The 21,995-nt window shown below is 37.8% G+C and overlaps 1 protein-coding gene across 4 annotated transcripts in view; it reads left to right on the forward strand.

Moving 5' to 3' along the window:
- The first annotated feature begins 837 nt into the window (after nucleotides 1-837).
- LOC149088219 (uncharacterized) overlaps nucleotides 838-21,995 on the forward strand; it is a 144,229-nt gene continuing 123,071 nt past the window's right edge. For 2 of the 4 annotated variants that reach the window (XM_089245571.1, XM_089245574.1), the window contains exon 1: nucleotides 838-1,021. The gene's annotated coding sequence lies outside the window, so the exon portion shown is untranslated. The remainder of the gene's footprint in view (nucleotides 1,022-21,995) is intronic. The other 2 variants (XM_089245572.1, XM_089245575.1) reach the window with 2 other exon arrangements.

Genomic DNA, 21,995 nt, shown 5'->3' on the forward strand with positions numbered 1-21,995 from the left:
GTAATTATCATAAAATAATTTATGAGTTGAAAAATAATTTCAATCTTTGACTTCAATAAGGAATGAAAATTCAAGTAGGCTTCGTGTGAAATACGGGGAAAACCGGGACACTTTTGCCAAAAAGTCGGGACGGCCAAAAAAACAGAAAATACCGGGACTGTCCCGGAAAATACGGGACGTATGGTAACCTTAATTATGACCATATATAATGATACCGGTTTTTTACCTGATTTCAACAATTGGCCTCTAGATGGCAGCAGTATAGTTAGATATTAGCTATATATATATATATATATATATATACATGTATTTTTTTTTTCTGGGCCAGAGACGGCCCTGGCCCAGCGCAAGTAGCTACCTTTTCTTTTTCCAGTTCACCCAACAGTGTTCTGACAACACCAACTTTAGTAGTTCTACTAGAGCTGATGCTGGTTCATCTCCAAAGTTTTCAGAATATATAAAACTGGCAACATTTTTTTGATGAAAATTAGTGAACAAATTTTTTTTCCATGAGATATGGTCAAGGTCAATTAGAATCTATAAATATCATTTATATAAGTCATTTTTATACATAATTATATAAAATATCATAAATTAAAAATATTCGTTGAGATAACAAGCATTTTCATGAAGAAAATAAATAAAAAATGTCCCATAAAACACAGCTTATATCGTCACGCAATTTTTTTCCCCTTCAATGGCAGAATGCAATGTACAGATATCGAAACTCTACATTCGGAGTTTTATGTCAGATAATAAAAAAAAAAACTGATGTAAATATAATCATCTTTTCATCTCTTCCTCCCAGGGATCACCGGTCAAAGCCCAAAGCTATGATAATGTTTTTTTTTGTTTTTCTTTTCATAGCATTTGGACTGTCAAAGTGCCGGAGCTATGATAAAATCTCTCTTTCGGCGAGTACATCTTTAACGATGGAGGCCGGATGTTAAGGTTATTTTACATCTAATTTTTCAGACGCTAAATATATGGATCTCATTCTTCTTCAGTTCAATTTTTACATGTACGTGTTTGCTATTTTTTTCATCTTAACATATAGGTTTTTAAAATTGTATTCGTTTATGTGTAAATTACAAATTGTTAATTTTTTCTATATTTCCATCATATTAAGAAATTTAGATCACAATTTACAAACATCTTTAAACAAAGCTTAAAGAGATGTATATTATATCCATTTCCTGTCATCCACTTATTAGATAGGTGACGCATATGAGATGCTTTTCGTCCTTAGGAAAATTATATGTAAATTTCATGCCTTCATTACTTGTTTAAATTTTTTGAGTGAACATGGCCCCCAAGCCCTTAAATATTTCTACCATCTACGCAATATACATGTTAAACTGATGACCCATGACCCCGAACCTAATTTTCTAAGAAATGAATTAAGCGGTATATTTCCAGATCACTTAAGTGACCTGCAGTGCAGTTGCACATAATTTGAGTATCCCGTGACATTTTCCCAAATTGCAAATAACTCTGCAGTGCAGGTCCAGAGCACTTGAATGGCAACGTGGGATATTTTCAGATAACTTAAGTGACGATGTGGTGCAGTTTCATATCATTCAAGTGCTTGTGGTACATTCTCAGATTACTCTGGTGACCTGTGACATATTTACAGATCACAAGTGATCTGTGGTACATTTTCAAAGCACTTAAATAACTTGTGCCACATTTACAGATCACTTAATGTGCATGTGGTGTAATTTCAGAGCACTTAAGTAACCTATGCACATTGTTAAATTTTTACTTGTTCAAGTGTTTATGACCTTGTCTTCCACTAACAAAAAATTAACCAGGCTGCGGGCCTCCAAATGTTGAGAATCACTGACCTAAGTGACTCACGGTGCAGTTTCGCATCACTCAATTGGCCTGCAGCACATTCCCAGACCACGTGAGTAACCTTCAGCACTGCTCAAGATCATTTAATTAAGTGGCTCCTGACACGTTTTCAAGTCAATGAAATGGCCTGCACTCTTCTAAAGGCTGAACCATGGCCGCAACTATATACTTATTCAGCCGGGCAAGTGGGGAGGGGACCATTATATTCTTTCAATAATCTTGAATTGCCCTCTTTTAGACTTTTCTGGGATGTGGTGACCATTTTCTGTGTTAGTCAGAGGCAGATTTATGAATTTGCCACCTGTGGGTTAGACAAATTTTGTTCGCCACTTTTCCCATTCTAATCTAATTTTCTTGATCACTCACTAATAAAATGAGTCACACTGGTCTATAGTCCACTTGAGACACCCCCCCCCCCCATCTGTTCCCGTCTTCAAGTCACTCTTGTGATCATTTACATGCTTTCATACTCTCTTGGTCACCAACCTAGTCCATTTGCTCTCTAGGTTGCTCCCGCTCTCAAACACCTTCTGGGTCACTCTTTTGGTTAGTCACTGACCTGATCTCTCGCTACTTGGGCTGTTCACACGATTACACACTGTTGCCCATTCACATGTTTCCCCATGCTCTGAGTCTCTTGGTTACTCATTGACAGTCTTTTGCTTTGTAGATCACTTTGTCATTCACATAATTGCACACTGTTTTGGTTGCTCACATGCTCTAAGTCACTCGTGTGGTCACTTATTGACCTAGTTCCTCCTGTGGGCTATAAAAATTTTGCCGTCCTCCCGTTGTAATCTAATCATGCCGACCTAGCACCTAAGATTTGTCAAGCCCTAACGGAGCAATGAATCCATGGGACAGGAAATTGGAAATTTCTTTCACTATATCTGGGGGGGGGGGGTTGACTTTATCAAACAAGATTTTGTGCATTATACTGAAATGATTTTTATATATAGTTTTGTTGTGTAGAAAGAGCTGTTTTTCTCTCTGTAAGAACAAGCATTTTTATTGCAATTTTCATTATCTTCAAGGTGTATAGGCTCAGATTTGCCGACATGAATAAAATATTGGGAGGGGGGGCTGAAAGTTGCTGGTCGTCCCATATATACAGGACTCAAATGCATATGCTGGAGAGAGAAGGTGCATTGCATTGTTTTTTCACCAAAATTATTGGGGGCCTAAAAGGCCCTCAACCACTAGGTTTCGGCACCTATGTATAGGTTCATAACAATACGTCTAAAAACTATTGTATAAGGCTGATTAAGAAATGCTTGATAACTTTTCCAATTAAGTAGGCTAACAAAGATAATTTGTAGCAGGGTTGAATCCCTTTTAACCAAGGGGGGTTTAAACTGGCCTGATCGATATTAGTTTCAGCTACTTCTCAAGTGGTCAAAACTTTAAATTTTTTTCCATCAATTCTTTAAAAGTAGTTACATGATGCCGCCTTTATAATTCAATTAAAATAATGGCTAGAGAAATGAAGTATGAATATTTAAATGTATATTAGTTAATTATGTTTGAGTAAAGATTTACTGTCAACTCAAATAAAGTTGAATTCAAGCCATAAAAAACAAAAGCATCCGAAATCAAAGAATTATCATTATCAGTGCAAATCTGGGCTGGTAAGGTTTTGGCCGTTATAGTAAAAATCAGAGTATATGCGCATGTTTTTTTACCAAATTTCACCTCATTACCATGAAAATATGACAACTATAAAACACATAATACTATAAGTTAAAACACTATACAAACAAATACAACGCCACAACAGGCAAATTGCCCAACGAGGTGGCCGACCTAAGAACATCATGGATCCCCGAGCCATTTTTTGGAGGCCCTACCTACTACTGCTACACCACACATGCCCCCCCCCGCGGAACCCCCAACGAATCGGTGCATGCGGGAATGTGCGTGTACGTGTAGTGAAACCTGACGTGAAGTTTTTTTGTTTCTCTGTAATGCTTGTTATGTGTAGTGCCGCCATCTGCCACCAGTTTTTCTAACTATGAGTGAAGTGTTATGATTGAATGATTTATCGTTGTAGGACTGTTGCTCTCTGTGGCGAGATTTTTTAACGGGGAGATCGGCTCGCATTTGCGCCTTGAAGTTGGGAACCACAGAAAACCAACTTCAGCCGACCACCACTGTGGGGTTCGAACCCGGATCCTCGCATCGCGAGTCCGTCACTATAACCACTCGACCACCACAGCGGCTATAAGCAGATAAAAGAAAAACCTGTGAAATTTAAAAAAGAAGGAAGTTAATGCTAAGTTGTATGATTGATAAATCAATTTACTATAAATTTTCTCCTTCAACCACCAGCTGGACAAAATGGCTAACAAAACATTTTTTTTGAGAGATTTCCAGATTTAGACAGTTGACTGCCTGTGGTTCTCTAATAGTATGTTAGAATAACGTCAAAAGGAAAAAAAATAATTGGTTTCCCACTTTGATGTTTTTGACAATCAAGAGTTTTTTAATTAACTTTTCCTTTTCAGAATAAAATTCGAAATTCTTATTTATAGCAGAGGGAGGGTTGGCATTTTGACCATTGGGCACCCTGTCTAAAAGTGGTTTTAGCCGTCTAGATGTGGTAAAAATTGATTAAATGCGATGGTCTTGAAACTGGTTTTGTAATAATTTTAAATGTTTCTCCTATTATTCTTATTTTATTAAAATAATATTAAGCTAGCTAATCAAGTGATAATTAAGTGAATTTAAATAGGCTGGGGTAGTTGTGTAGAAATAGAAAAGATATAAAGAAGGTACTCCCTGCCGCTGTGGTGGTCGAGTGGTTATAGTGTCGGACTCGTGATGCGAGGATCCGGGTTCGAACCCCACAGTGGTGGTCGGCTGAAGTTGGTTTTCTGTGGTTCCCAACTTCAAGGCGCAAATGCGAGCCGATCTCCCCGTTAAAAAGTCTCGCCACAGAGAGCAACAGTCCTACAACGATAAATCATTCAATCATAACACTTCACTCATAGTTAGAAAAACTGGTGGCAGATGGCGGCACTACACATAACAAGCATTACAGAGAAACAAAAAAACTTCACGTCAGGTTTCACTACACGTACACGCACATTCCCGCATGCACCGATTCGTTGGGAGGTTCCGTGGGGTGGGGTGGGTGCATGTGTGGTGTAGCAGTAGTAGGTAGGGACTCCAAAAAATGGCTCGGGGACCCATGATGTTCTTAAGTCAGCCACCTCGTTGGGCAATTTGCCTGTTGTGGCGTTGTATTTGTATGTATTGTATGTATTTGTATATTGTATACCCCTCCTCCAAGGTGTAACCTCCTTTCCTATAATTCTTTGCGCGGCGAATTGAACCGGCCGATTCACGTGACCACTGACGACATCTAAAAAGGGGGTTAAAGTGTGGGCCCATGTAAGCTGGATTTGGCGAAAATCCTTGAAGCGGGTTTTGAACCCACTTTTTCCATTTGCCATATAAACGGGCCTTATGAGAAATTACTCGTTAAAAAATTAATAAGAGAAAAATTCATCGCTGTTTCTTTCGACCATTCGTCTATTGCAGGGGTTTCCAACATAAAAGCTCTCGCTGAACCGTTAATGGTTATGAAGCTGTTCCGTGGAACCCCTTGATTGTTATGAGGCTGCCAAACAGAACCCTAACTAGTTTTGAGTATTTCTCTAATAGCCGTAGCGTCTTAAGAGCATCATGGGCCCCCGGACCAAGTGGTTTTTCTGAGGCCGTACCTGGTAAATTCTAGAAAATTTCAACAGCATCTCATTTTTGTGAGGCCCCTCTTCTCTTAGGCCCATGCGTTATGACGCCTAGGCTTGTGCATGCCCGAGTACCACCTGTTGTGTGTTCCACTAACCGTCCATTCCAAAGGGGCAAGATTAAAGTGGTGTCGTTATGTTATACAAGCCGTCGTGTGCTTAATTTTTATGAGCCAGTCGTACGTATGTATAAATTTGGAGGGGGCACTTGCAAATGCAGACAGGGCCGCAACTAGATGCTTGGTCTGACGGGACAGGCACGCATGTTGACGCCCCCTTGCAATGTTGAAGGAGAGGTAAAGAATGAAATTTGCGCCCCCTCTGATCCGGCGTCCGGGCATCGGACCCGCCTGCCTAGTTGCGCCCCTGCCGAGATAGAGAACCATACTATTACACTTGTACAAGAAAAATGTGCATTCTGAATCAGCTGTATAAGATGTGGAAAACAATTTATATCGTTCTTTTAGTATTTAATAAATAAATTGGATGTTTTTTTTAAGGAAATTTAGTGTGTTTTCACTAATGTTGCTCTTAGTCACGCGTTTTATCGCACCCTATTCATAACTGTATGTGGGTTTTTTCTCAATGTTGAAGGGCTTTGTTACAGATGGGATTTCTTTATGGCCAAAATAAAACAGTCGTCCTTTCAAGAGTCCTGCGAAGTAAGAGGATTCACTAATCAAGTCATAACACTAATTTCTTTCTTCCTTGCCACATAACTTCTCTCTATTGGGCTCATGTCATTAGAGGAGCCCAGAGTGTGCGCTCTGTGTTTGGATGGTCATAAACCGCCGTGACGTCATCTTTCGGCCTAATCCATCATGGGCAAAACAGGGAAATTCGTTGTTGAATGGGTTTTTGGTCTCTTGATGGCCTATTATTATTATTATTCCGGGTCGTCTTTGTATGGAAATAAAATGGAAGGCCGGCTGCGGTGTCGTTTAGCCTGGGAAACCAGCAATTTTTTTCATTGAAAGAGGATGATGATTTTGAAGCTCAAATTCTCGTAGCATAGCCATTTGTACAAATTATTGGCAGACATTCGATAATGCGTCACTCAGCAAGATGAAGCGCATTTTCTCTTTTATAACGCTATGAAAGATTGCTGATAATTTGATTGTCATTTCGAAATATTGTTTCGGGTGGTTGTCGGAATGTCTTGCGTGATTCTTCTAAATTAAATTCAAATTTGTCGGAGTGGGGGGGGGGATTTTTTTCATAATAGTTGAGGGAAATGAAAATTAAAATTGTTTGCACTGGCCTCTTCGATCAGAAAAAAAAAATTCAATTAAATTTTGCTCCTCGCTCTTTATTCGAAAGAATTTTACCCCTTTAGCATTTCGATGAATATTTTGAGGCATCGATAATTCAAATAATTGATTTTTTACACTTTTTACGAGCTAAGACGTGTTATTAACATATGGGTCGCAGGGGCTTCCGAGATGGGTCGTATAAATCCACTTATAGCCAGGGTTTCTTCAGCTATGCGTCACGACCACAGAGTAATAATACTATAGAGTGCGCGCGAGGGGTTACAATGTGAAGCAAAGATCCGGAGTCACGTGACTCCAGTCGAAAGGCTGGTCAGGGAATCTCGCTGGCAATGCTTTCCTTATGGCTACTCGTATGACGATCTACACGCGCTGTCTTATTTTTGATTAGAATGGCCAACACTTGCGCAGCTTTCGGATGTTCTGAGCGGTTTAGGAAAGGGGGACCAGTATCCTTTCACAAGGGAATACTTTTTTGCTTATTCCCCTTCTTATAAATTAAAAATTGGAATATTAAATTGACGATGCAATGGATTTCTGACGCAATCTCAGTTTTTAACGACTCCATTTTGGATTTAATTCAATTAAAGTTCCAAGTTTTGGTAAAATTCAAATGTCATGAATCATTATTAAATGTTTTAATAGAATTTTTGGCAATAAATGATTGAAATTGTGAGTTTTATGAAGTTTTAACTGAAATATACGTCTCCGCAAGATTTGGCGAGATTTGGCGAGCTAGTGAGTTCATTCGACTTTTGCTCAACTTGGAAGAAAATATGCTTTTCAGAAGGAGAAATTTATGAAAAATATTCTATTTAAATAGAATGTGAGGAAAACTTCCCCCCCCCCCCTCTAGACAATTGCAGTTTTGCATAAAAATGCATAACAACCTCTAAAAATAATAGTATTTTTACCCCTCTTCACACCTGAGATAAAACTATTACAGAAAAGAAATTTTTTTATTCATTAATTTATGTTTGTTGTATGTGAAATTGCCGCTTCAAACAAGAAAATTAATTATTCAATTGATTTTTTGAGTCAATATCTGTACTAAGACCTGAAGTCATATATTGTGTACCTCAGATGTTATCTTGAAAAAGAATCATTCTAAAAACGATTTAATACCTTAAATTAAGATTAACATATGCATACTTTTGGAGCGAAGAGATTACATATGTCACATATATATATAATATATAATATATATATATATATATATATATGTGTGTGACATGTGTAAATATTATATTATATATATGAAATATTATATCCTAAAATATTATATATATATATATATACACACACTTTAAATTATTACATATATACTCTACATGGAATTTTAATTCTTATAATTTAGAGAAATTGATGATGAGATTCTGTAATTTTCTTCAGTAAAATCTATTTTAATCCTGAAATATTATGTAAGTGTTTACAGTTTTGTGTGATGAGGTTATAAAAGGTTTTTCAGGAATGTTAGAAATGAAACTTTTTCTTATTGTTTGAATATTATTTCATGACTGAATATGGTATGAGTGTGAATGTGTTACATTACATAACATAATATGATGCATTATAATTAATTATACATTAATTATGAGTATATAGAGTAATTGTAATGTTCTGGAAAGATATATTTTTGTTTTAATAACCCCTCGTATAAATAAATTTTCGAAATTAAAAGCGACAAAGTGAATGAAGAGAATATTTAAAAATATAAATGAATTAGGCTTTACAACATATACGTTGTTCCGTTTTCCAATATTTGTTTATTTTATAGAATTTATTTTTTCAAATCTGATACTCCCTAAATATTTCACATAAAAATGAGTGAAATTCATTGAAAAAATGAAGGAAAGTTTTCATCAACTTGATCGAATTGAGTCAAATTTCGTTACAGCAACATCCTAGCTTCTGCGAAAACACGCCAAATGTAATAGCGCAGAACCTGTTCTTTCCCCGACAATACTGCTCATCTTTTCTTCACGTTCGACAAGTTTTATGAATAGCGTGCGCGGTCTACTTATATCTTAAGTCTATGGTCACGACTCGTACTTGATTCGCAGGTGCTTCCTTGATGCGTCGTACAAATCCACTTATACAGTCCTGTTATAAGCGCCTCTTATTGTTTCATTGGTTTCGGAAAGCAAACAGTCCCGCGCAATGGGTCGCGGAACTGATCTTAACTTGAACAGTCCATGAGTCGTTGCTGGAAGAGCTTAAGAAATCCCTGAGCTGAAGTAACTGTCTCAAAATTTTTCAAAAAAAGACACGAAAAGTAAAAAAGTTTCAATCACCGATATCTCAGAAATTTTCCATTTAAATGTTACGGGGTGAATTTCTTTCGGTATAATAGAAAGACGTAAATTTTATTTATTGAAATTTCTTTGATTAAGGGCGGTATAAAAAAATATTGTAATTTTTGTTTCTCCCTGAAGTCTCTCAAGTATTATTTTATGGATGCGCCACCATCACAGCTCTTTTTGCGCTGACCATTTTTCATACAATAATTTTAGAACCAATTGTAGAATTTTCATTCCCTTCAGACACACCTCGTGAAATACCCGTATATGGGTGATTACCTCTGGTATGTCTGAAGCCTCATTAAATGAGCAAAAGTCTCTAACCACCGTAACAAAAACAGATACCGATTTGGCATGTCGAAGCAAATTATGCCTTTCTGACACGTGATTTCATCCACGAAAAAACGTAACAACCCTTCACATGTTAGATGAATAGACGTCAAAAGTAATTTAAACGATGACTCGATTTACATACACACGTCTTGCAAAAAAAAATTATGCCTTGTGCAAATTGTCCATCACGATGTTAAAGTATGGGGAAAGAGCTATCGCTGAAATAATGGTTCATAGCACTGTAGCGACGAAGGCATTATCATCCATTTTGATGCCGAAATCGCTTGTTTTTTGACATTTTTAGAAAGGCGAATCATATTCGGTTTTTTAATTTTTTTGTGAGGGGGAGAAACAAAACACATATAACATGTTTTTCCGCAAGAAATTCATTAAAAGACAATGTATTCATGTATATGCTCACTTTTTTTTAGTACGAAGGAAGACATTCAGAAAGGAGTGGAAAATGATTCTCGTAGTCTGTGGAATGGCTGCTGGAACATAGCAACCAGTATGTCTGTGTGTGTAGTGGGTGGTAATGCTTACGATGTGGACTTCATACGGAGCTCCTGATAGCTCAAAATGACCTTGGGAAAGTCTGAGACGAGCCACTGAAAGGTCCAAGCAGGGCCCCATGTAAATTGCGGTGAGAAAAAAAAAGTATGTCTATGTGGTTAACGTCAGAGTCGTCTTTAGGAGTATTTGACGGGCGCAGTCACACCCCCCCCCCCTAGTTCCGGCCCTGGCCAAACCATCGCCAAACGCACACCCTTTTCATCCAGAATCATTGGAGGAGGAAAGCACCAAAAGAGATGTTTGCTCCGAGGGACTGAAGTACATTTTTGTTTCTAGTTAGGGGTCATTCAAGTATTATGGCAGCATCGAGGGGGAGGGGGGTTCGGATTTGCTGACTTTTGATGACCGGGGGGGGGGGAATTGAAGGTTGTTTACGTCATCAACCACCCCTTTTTGAAGATATGAAATATTCTAAGCTGCTGACGAAATTTTGCTGACGTAATACTTGAATGGCTCCTTATGGATCAAAAGGGCCCCCAGAGCTCCCAATCAAAATGAGGGCCCAAAATTATTAAAGACTTTTGTGAATACTTTGATTATTTCTTTCATTAATTCTGGAATTATTTTAGTCATTTATGCTGGAATTATTTCTTTCATTAATTTAGAATTTTCATCTATTTTGTAATTATTTAGAATTTTCATCTATTTTGTAATTATTTAGAATTTTCATCTATTTTGTAATTATTTAGAATTTTCATCTATTTTGTAATTATTTAGAATTTTCATCTATTTTGTAATTATTTAGAATTTTCATCTATTTTGTAATTATTTAGAATTTTCATCTATTTTGTAATTATTTAGAATTTTCATCTATTTTGTAATTATTTAGAATTTTCATCTATTTTGTAATTATTTAGAATTTTCATCTATTTTGTAATTATTTAGAATTTCCATCTATTTTGTAATTATTTAGAATTTCCATCTATTTTGTAATTATTTAGAATTTCCATCTATTTTGTAATTATTTAGAATTTCCATCTATTCTGTAATTATTTAGAATTTCCATCTATTCTGTAACTATTTCCTTCATTAATGCTGAGTTTTCACTATCTGGAATTATTTCTTTCATTACATTTGAATTTTCATCTATTCTAAAATTCTTCCATCAGTTCTGAATTTTCATCAATTCTGGAATCATTTATTTGATTAATTCTGAATTTTCACCAGTTTTGGAATTATTTCTTTCATTGACTGTAATAACGTATGCGTAAAGACGCCCCTGGCATCGCGTTTGGTAAGGGGTGCCTTCGTCGACGCATTTGTTGCTCATCGTCTTGTTTTTAAATTTTTTCCTTCATATAAGGGCCCATCTCACTTCATTTCCATATCGATTGATTTTTTTTTCTTTTTGCATCGAATCTTTCCTACCCTTTATTATATTGCTTTAACGTGATTCTCAGATAGTTATGGTAGATATCGGTCCCCGTGTCCGTTGCATTTCATTACATTCGCACGCACATCTTCTCCTTGGTTTTACTTGCACACACATTGAGCGCCCTAAAAATCACATCAAGTTATTCTTTTATTACGGTTCCGATGAGATACGTGTCGCTATAAAATTTATTACGTGGTCGTTATTGGTGGTCTACGGAACAGATCCATTCGTTGGTCGTTTGTCACGGTTTGGAAATTATTAAAGCATAGAGATAAAAAAAATTCTCACAAAAAGTATGTCTTGCGATTTTTCTTTAGATTATTATTGCGTGTTGTTCTAAATCATGAATGAACGTTATTTTTTTTTTTCTCCTTGTCTGAAACAGTGTAAAGATATTTATGAAACGCTTTTCGTTCACGCGCACCCTGTTTTCAAGTTTGAATTCTCCCCTTGGGCGCCTGAAATGCTTTTTATTGTCTTTTTTTTTACCTCCTTTGTGAATGTTTTTTTTTTTTCTTTTGTAAAGCGCTTTTCTGAAAAATTTATTCTTTATGAGTTTTTTCAGACGTTGGTCGCTCTCTCTCACGATAAGTTGTACGCTGTATTGAAACGGCCAATTCCTTATTTTTCTCGTATGTATAGATTAGCGTTTTCTCTTCTAACCGTTTCTATACACTGGAGAATTTTCACTTCTGGACAAATTTTAATGAAATATGGTATGCATATAGATTGATATAATCGAAACAAAATAAGCATACAGTAGTTGTTGTGCACATGTATGGTCGTGCGTAAAGCGCATCAGTGCCGGACGATCTAACACAGAGCGTAGGATATCGAACCAAAAAAAACCAGTGTTAATAAGGGGGGTATGGTCTCACTATTACACGCACCTTATTACCACACAACATGAATTGAGACTGGAAATCTGGAAATCCTGCTGTTTAAGGGGACCTATGGTAGTCAGTCCCACTTCTCCAGCAACGCTGTATGTCAGCATCTGGATGGTTCTGGGGAAGGTCTGGTGATTAAGGTTTCTAGAATATGTCACGAGCTGCAACTGCCCTCCCAAAAACGTTCCAGGCATGCTCAATGGTGACTCCCTCCGGCGAATATCTTCACCTTCCAGAGATTCCTCGACCGTATCAGCCCTTCGTGGACTTGCGTTGTCATCCATTAAAATGAAATCAGCGCCAACTGCACCCCAGAAAAGGTGACCATAGGGCTCCAAGATGTTATTTCTATTCTGACAGCAGTCACAAATCCTCTAGTAAAGACATGGAGGTCTGTGCGCTCATCCAGCATGATGCCTACCCAAACCATCGAACCTTCGCCGCTATAGTAGTCTCTTTCCTCTGATGTTGGGGGGACAGGTGGCAGGTCCCTGGTTCTCTCCAGATAAACTTGCGTCGAGAATCAGGAACCAAGACCCGCTACCTGGCCTATGAGGTCAGGAGGGACGCTGACCTGCATAAGAGGAGTACCTCCTATTAACTATTTTTTCCCTCGATATTGCAAGCTCTGCGTTAGACCGTCCGCCATTGATGCGTCTTACGTACGACCATGCATGCGTATAATAACTGCTGTATGTCTAATTTTGTTTGTATTGTATCAACTTATGCGTATACAAAATTTGTCCAGAAGTTCCGATGATCGACCAGAAGTGAAAATTCGCTCAATTTTGAACACCAGTATATGTGAGTGGGATATTTTAAAAGTTGTTGTGATGTTTAAAACTTTTCTTCGATTGAAGTTTAAGAAAATCAGACTTCACTACCTGTCGTATTGAGAGTGAGTGTCAGGTAATTCCTTTTTACTAGAGGCTCCATGTTTGATGGCTCCCCCACGAACAAAATAGAGTTTTCGCAACTTGCCTTTGTTTCGTTCGAGCGTTTTCGCGCTCAAATGCTTTTCCGTCAAATTTACGTAAAAGGGTAAATAAAGCTTTTCGATCTCGGAAGTGCCTCGGATGTACGTAAGCTATACGTAAACCGGTGGGGAATACAGGAAACAGGAAAAGAAGGTTTTGGGAGGGGGGGGGGGAAACCCAAACATCACTTTTCGGAGTACTTTTTTTTCCTGACATTCTAAATTTAACCCATGGGAAAGAAGTCATTTTTCAGAAAGGTTTAAATCGTGATTTCAGTGCAGTGAAGGAGGAGGTGAGAGGAGGACTAAAATTTTTCTGTAACTGATGTACGTCAAGGAAGGAGAAAGAAGATTGCGACGATAGCCTTAAGAAATAGCCGTGGTCTTTGGAGAGAAATGATTGAAATCCTGGATTTCTCCTTCGGTCTAGGGAAAAAAAAAAACTTTGCTGACGAGGCATAACCCTGGTAGCGCTGGTCGGGCAAACTGCATGAATGTAGAGAGAAGAGATGGACTCCCCAAGCATTATGTATAGCCGTTCTACCAGAGAGTTTCCTCGGCGTTACTCAAAGATTTGTGTTTGCACGACAAACTCGTGAGAGAAAGAGATTGATTTTTCGTTTGCTCAGTGTCTGGAAGTTTACTTTGTCCCCGTTTTCTCAACCACCTTCGTTGTGTATCTTTTTTTTTTTATCGCATCCGACTTTGCTATTAAAAAACGATGGCGTATATTCATTGATAGGGTGAGTCCCCAATATGCGATCGAGTGACGCGTGTTTGTGCCGTAGCGCGGTAAGATACGAAGTTTTATATTACGATGAAAATTCTGTCGAACTGTAGTCATACTCACCAGTTCCCAACTTCGAGGCGCGAATGCGAGCCGATCTTCCCGTTAAAAAGTTTCGCTACAGAGAGCAACAGGCTTACAGCGATACAATTATTCAGTTATTACACCTCACTCATGATTAGAAAAATTGATGGCGGATGACAGCACTACACATAACAAGCATTACACAGAAACAAACTTTACGTCAGGTTCACAACACGGACAAGCACATTCCAACAGCACCATTTCGTTAGAAGTTCCGCAGAGGAATATGGACGCGTTGCATGTGTTTTTTAGTAGTAGTAATAGTCGTATTCATCAAGCTTAGTTCTAGAAATACCGCATGATATGGTAGCATCAGCTGTATAAGGTGCAGATTGTATATTGCTTAGTTCAACCTGTGATTTGAGAGGCGCGAAGATGAACGTACCACACTACCAAATTAAATAATGATCACTTTAAGAGTTTAGATTGGGCTATAACGCAGCACAAGCAAAGTGAAGTTCATTATTTGTTTCTGCTGAAAGTGAAGGTGCTATAACTACTCGGGTTGCAAGAACCTTGACTGTCGGCCAAGGATTTGGCTATTGTCAAAACTGTGGATTCTGACTAGAGATGGGAGGAATATTTTGCTGCTATTTAATATTGGACCTATTCGGCCGAATAATGCTTAAGTATTCAGCCGAATGTGTGTGTAAATCTAAGCGCAACAAACTAATTTTAAAGAATTAATTGGGATTTTGATCATAAATTTAAAAATTTACTTAATTATATTTCATTGTGGCGTATTTCCCTTTCTGTGAAAGAGGTTATGACGGAAATTTCTAGGATAAGGAAAACACAAAACTGCAAATAGAATCCTACTGAAGTGGAAGTGAGCATGAATAACACAAGTCCAACTAACTGAAGGATGTATCTAGACGAGATACGCATGAGCTACTGAAAGAGGCAAAAAAAGCAAAGGACATCTGAAAATAATGATTTACATACATTTTCTCGATTAGATGTGAACTTGTAACAAGTGTTGAAAAAAAAAAAATTCCGTAAGTAATTACTGTATTAATAAAATACAATATATCATCGTTAAATTTGATTGTCAGTAACGTGGCAATAAAAAATCGTTCAATTACCAGTTTTTTAATATTTATTTAAATAATAAATTGCATAATTAACATTCAATATCAATAATTTGAAATTGCCAAATTTTATTTTCAATTAAAAACAAATTTTATTTATAATTGTGATGAATTTAAAAAAAAAATTGATATTCGGCCAAATCACTATCCGTCCCGTCTCTAATTCTGAGTCGTTGAGCCTAATTATGACGATTATCAAGCGAGCTTTTCAACTTCCAGTCTAGTGTGGTGGCGGTGGTTGCCTCTGTGTGGTCGTGATGGCATTGTGATAGACTCGCGTCGCGATCTAGATTTGAAACTCGTTGGCGGCAGTGGTTTTTTAGCTTAAAGTGATTTTCTGTGGGTTTTCCCCCCCAACTTCGAGGCGCGAATTAGAGTCGTTCTCACATTTGAAAAGTCTCCCAGCAGAGAGAGCAGATAGTCTTTCAACACGGTACTTACATAACATAAAAAATTAAAACATTTGCTATTTCCACATCAAAATATAGAAGACAGATGGCAGCACTTGTACGACACGAATCATAACTCTGACAACATGAATACGTTAAAGCCACACACGCACTCAGAACACACATTCCGGCGTATGATAATTCGTTTGAAATTCTCCAGTGGAATGCTTACGAGTTGCATGCAAGGTCAAGTACAGTAGTTATGGTACTGTCATGCTGAAGGCATGAAGTCAGTTTATTATTTAGTTCTTGTGTGTGTATTCAACCTGTTCCAATGAAATTTCTAGCGTTGTGGCAATGTTGTCGGGCTGGAAGGGATTCTGGTACAAAACTAGCTCGGAGGCGTTCACCTGAGGTTCTGTTTCGTGAAAGGTGTGACTGTCCGAAATAGACAGTTTTCATGCACACATGTCACATTAAGTGTTTTTACCCCATCTTTTTTGTACAAGGGCGAGATACCTCGGTCTAGAGTAGATGGAAGAAACCCGTTCGAGTTCTGCATCCCCCCCCCCATCGAAACGCTTTATTTGCAACTATTTCAACAAGAATCGACTTTTTCCCCTTTATCGCAGCATTACTTTCTTTTCTCTCGCTGCGGTTTGACGATTTCGTTCTTTTTTATTCTTTTTCAAACAGCTCATCTCCAGTGTGTCGCCATGGACAATTTACTACCGAGTGAATTGTGCCGGAAGTGAGCACGTGTACCTCAGTCTACATACGTATCTAGTATTGTGCGTGAATTTTTAGTGCTGCCATCTATTTTCATGAGAGTTTGGAGTGTAGTGATTTAATATTTGTATCGTTGTAAGCCTGTTGCTCTCTGTGGCGAGATTTTTTAACGGGGAAATCGGCTAGCATACGCGCCTTGAGGTTGGGAACTACAGAAAACCTACAAATCTTGACATTGCCAGACAAATATCATTTGCCAGATCGTTATAGCGACTAAAATAAATTGGTACTGGCGCCGAAAATTTCCTACGTGTGATCAACTTGGGCAAAAGAAATACGTTTGAAAATATTTGGTCTTCCTCTTGGCGGATCGCATCTTTCAGTTCCGACAGATTGGATGGACTGGATCGATACACCCGGGATTTCAAATATCTCTATAATCAGAAGTCTGCTGGTGTCAAATCTGGAGACCGAGGAATCCATGTGAACCTTCAACGCCTGCTAATGATTTTGTCTTCCCCGAACGTCTGTATTAGGAATGCCTTGGCCGGAGTAGCAGTGTGACTAGTTGCTCCATCTTGTATAAAACGTGACGGTAGAAAACGCATCTCTTTCACGCAAACATGGCACGACCTTCTCGAGCAGAAACGTTAAATAACGCTGCGCATTCACCGTAGCCGTTTCCAACCCATTTACTGGGCACTGCGTTTCAAAGAAGAAGGGTCCTATGATGAACGAACCTATGAACCCACACCACACTGTCACTTTTGGGGAATGCGATGGTTTCTGCGTGTACTCACGTGCATTAGACGTCTCCCATATGCGGCAGTTATGGTTATTAACGTCGCCATGAAATGAAAAATGCGCTTCATCTGTCCACAAGATGTTAAAGACCCAGTTGGGATTCTGTTCGATTTTGGAGAAAGCCCACCTCGCAAATGCTTCCCTCTGTATGGTATCCGCTGGTAAAAGTTCATGGCACGACTGCAATTTGTATGGGTACAGATCAAGGATTCCATGAAGAATATTGCGTATCGAGGATGGTGGTAAGCCCAAGCGTCTGGCAGCTTCACGAGCACTGCTGATCCCTGCAGCTGATTCGGAAGTGAAACTGCTATTTATAGATTTTTTTATGATGGGGAAGTAAAATTGCTAATTATAGCCATAAAATTATCGAAGGTGAAAGTTGCCAGCTATCTTTAAAATTGCTGAAAAATTGCCGATGGCGGGAAATAGAGGCGTATTGCAATTCTCTATTGATTAACCACTTCACGCACAAGATTTTGGCAAGAACGCTATTGAACGAATCGGCGATAAATATGGTAACCTTGTCCTAACCTAACCGCACGTTAGAAAAAGTAAACGGGGAAGGGGGAATTATAAAAGAAAAAAGTATATAATAGCTAATGTAAGAAAGTTTTTATGGAGTTCTATTTTCACCTTCATCCTAGGTGTTCTCTTTCGTTCTTACATGTATGCATTAGAAAGATACATTATAAAAAAAGGAGGTAAAGGAAAAAATCAACTTCTGTAGATAATAGGGTTGCTATAAAGCTTCGCGATGGTAAGAGGGGGCGCGGTAGCCCAGGATAAGATACTCGCCTAAAGTACCAAAGGATGTTTAGAGGCGTCGCGAGCTCGATATCCGGTTCGTCCTTGTCAGAAAACTTTCCTGACACAGGGGTACAACAGAAACGGCGACATGACTTGCTAGTCCCCCATCGAGGGGTTAGTGCACTAACTTTTCGATAAGTATAAAAAACAAGTCTGCCGTTCGGAATCGTCAATAAACTGTAGGTCCCGATCTAATTATCCCTCGTGTGCAGGAAATGACCGTGGTGCGACAAAAATTATCAAATGATTTCAAGAGAGGAAAGAAAACACACTGAGAACTTATTTGAATTTATTCCACTGGTGTTTGGACGTAATATTACGCCCGTGATCGTAAAGAGGTTAAAATGCAATTCACCAAAATATATATATACACACACACGCCTACAGTATATGTTTGTCCTAATATGTAAAATTATATATAATAATCTAATTTATCAGAATCTAATTTATCTGACTATAATTACCATCACATAATTTTTAATCTCAATTCTTGATTTCAGTAAAATATAGAATTTCGGATAAGTTTGCGTTGAAAATCGGGAAAAATATATGTCATAGAATATTCGGGGCAGCCAGAATTACGGTAATGTCCCGTAAAATATGGGCTATATGGCCCGCTAGTCGCAGAAATATAGCACATCTGACTCCGCGGACAAATTTGGAAATTTTTATTCGAAAATATTATTTTCATTTACAAAATGTGAATTTGATGAATCAGTTATTCGACGTAAAACTAACAAATGCGAATTACATAAAATTTCGCATATGGAATGATGGTTAAGTTTTTTTTTATATATTTCAAAATTCTGAAGGGCAATTTATCTTTCTTTAAAAGGATTGAATAGTTTTGAGTCATGCAAAGTAAGAGAAGGCATTTATGAAAGTCATGCAAAGGTTCTGGCCTTCCTTGGAGCGGAGCTGAATGCAGCGTTGCACCATTTTCCCGAAGAAATGGGATGTGGCTTTGATGTGTTTTTAATGAGATATATATATTTTTCCTTCTTCTATTCCTGAAGGAAATAAAATTTTGTGCCGAACACACATATATGTAATCGTCACTCTTAGAAAACTTGACAGTTTCTTAAAAATTTCGGAGTCATTTTGTGAGTTGGAATTGCGAAAGTGTCCGCGATTCTGTATTTAATAGGTTCTCTTGTGAATCTCTTTTGGGGTATATTAACAGGTGCTGGTCCACTGAAAAAGAGATGACGCGCAGGTGATAGTTTATTTTAGTTAGTTCATAAATCATCAAATGTTCAGAAATGTTGGAGGAATTCTAAATTGCCTGCTAAGTTTGAAAAATAATACCAATATAATTGAATTGCAATGATGAAACGTTTTCACACCAAAGGAATTGGTTAACGCCTTCGCTTACAAGCGAAGAAATTCTGATGCTCTTTATTTGACGAATCGGCAGTAAATATAGTAACTCTGTGTCCTAACCTAACCGCACGTTAGAAAATGGGAAGGAAAAATACACAAATAAAAGAGTAAGACAGTATAAAAGATAAGGTGATAAGAATGTAGGTACAAAGTTTGATTTCTTTTCACCCTCACTCTACCTGTTCTCTTTCACTCTTGTAAGAAAGATACATCATATGTGAAGAAAAATATCACTGTCAGGGGTATACAAAAATCCAAAAGGGGGAAAAAAACGAAGGTTGCAACAAAGCTTCGGGATGATCAAGAGAGAGGAAAGAAATCAGTGAACTTGTTTGAATTCAGTCCACTGGCGTTTGGACGCAATATTACGTACTTTGATCGTAAGGTGGTTAAAATAATACATTGCGCATAGAAACAATCGTGGCAATTCAAAGATGGCATATACGTGTTACGGTAAATTTGATTAATCAGTTATTATGCATAATCGCCAATCGTCTCGGTAAATTTGATAAATTTATCACTTTTACCGGTGACTATGCGTAATACCCACAAGCGTCGTTGGTAAATTTGATAAATACTAAAAAAATTATTACTTCTACCGGTGGTTATATGTAAAACCCAAGCGTACGTACCTGGTAAATTTGATACGTAACTAAAAGTTATCGCTTTTACTGATGATTATGCATAATTCCCTAGTGGAACTTGTGAATTTGATAAATATGAAAAAAAAAAATCCCATACAAGAGTCTGAGTAGTATGTTTGATATAGTCGCACTCCGATATATAACGAAATTCCTATTTAAATAATTTCAAGATTTTTGACGATTTTTCGTCAGATCCTGTCGCCGTGCGAATCTGTTGAATGAGAACTTGCAAAAATTCGTTAAATCGAAGAAATTGTTAAGTGGAAGTTCGTAATATCCGGGCGCGATCGAAAAATTTGTTAAATGAGAGTTCATTATTGAATAAGGGTACAATTGTAGAATTCGTTAAACATGAGTTCATTATGTAGAGGCATATTTACAATCGCAAAATTTGTTGAATATAAATTTGTTATATCGAGGTCCTATTGTAGAATTCATCAAGTAGGATCTTGTTATATTGGGGTTACAACACGTTCCCGCATGTAGCAATTCGTTAGAAATTCCCCAGTGAAATCTTTACGAGGTTCATGTACGGTTCAGTAGAACAGTATATTCCGCTTGTAACGTTTCACAAGAAAACTGATGAAAAAACAGTCTAAGAAGGAAACACTTTAAACGGGAAATGTGAGTAAAAAGCAAGAGTTGGATCCACGAAACCAATTCGTATTAAGCGGAGAAACGTTCTAAGTGGAATCCACTGCAGTAGCAGCCCAGTATAGGCGTGGAGCCAGGGGAAAATTATTTATTGTGTGGCTCATTAGATCGTCTTTTATTTTATTGGGTAGACCATTTTCCCCCATATAATTCGTCTCTTGGGTAGGGATGACCCCTAATATCCGCACTCATCCCAGGCGTCTATACATCAACCTCATTTATAAAAAAATTTGTTTATATTATAAATTTAGTAAGTTCAGTAGTTCAATCATAAGTTCAGTAGAGTAAACTAAATTAAATTCATATAAGTAGATTGCGTCTCACTACTATATCAGGGGAAAGGCCCCCGAATGAGACGGGGGTGGCGACGGGGCCATGGGCAAAAAAGGTTTAGGCCGAGCACAGTGGAACGAAGAGGTACGCGTTACAAGAATTGTGATTAGGAATAAAAAATTGCATGGAGTGGAGAAAGAGATGTCCGCACTTAGTCAAGAAAGAGGAAGCAAGAGAAAATGACCGGAAGGGTTCTGAAATGTAAGGGTGTGATGATAGTGATCTCTCCGCAGAAGAGGGAAAGAAAAAAAAGGGAGAAACGGACCAATCATAGGAGAATAACGAAAATCAGCAGATCGAGGTGAAAACAAACAGATCTATTCAAGTCGCGCACCTCGTTGAGCGCTGCAGAACAAAACAATACAATTGTTTGTGACGCTGGTCTCTGTTAGAGAGTACTCCCGTACCTCTTGATCGCCGCATTATATGCGCGGTCTAAGAAACACTGATCTAACAGGTCCATGCACCATTTAAAGAGAAAATGCAATCCAACAAACTGCTGTTTTGTTGCTATACATGTCTGATTCTATCTTCGGTAATCGATCATCGAAAGGTGGTGGTGGTGTCTTTTTTTGTGTTGGAGATAACAAGACGTGTGTACGGAATTATTCTTCCCTTTCCTTTGAGGTACATGTATAAGAAGATAGGGTATGTGCAGCTATTACTTTGATGTGTATTATTTTTTTTAGGTTGAAGGGGGTTGGAGAAAATTAGTTTTTACATCTTTTCATTTCGTTTGTTCTGACATTTTCTGTTGACAAACGTCCGCCCACGTCATATAGTACTTATACTTTTCCCTTGGCGTTGTCTTTTTTTTAGCAACATTGGAGAAAAGATGAATTCCTGTTTGTCTTTCTTGTTCCATTTTGGTTTTTTTTGTTGTACAGCTACAATTTATACGGGATAGCTTCCAGTGTTTTTCTTGTACTCCGTCCAATATCGATTTGAATTTCTCTGGCA

Source organism: Pholcus phalangioides, unplaced genomic scaffold, assembly GCF_987345545.1.
Source record: "Pholcus phalangioides strain wild (caught in Gottingen) unplaced genomic scaffold, Ppha-v1.0 ptg000003l_1, whole genome shotgun sequence".
In the NCBI taxonomy this organism is placed as follows: domain Eukaryota; kingdom Metazoa; phylum Arthropoda; class Arachnida; order Araneae; family Pholcidae; genus Pholcus; species Pholcus phalangioides.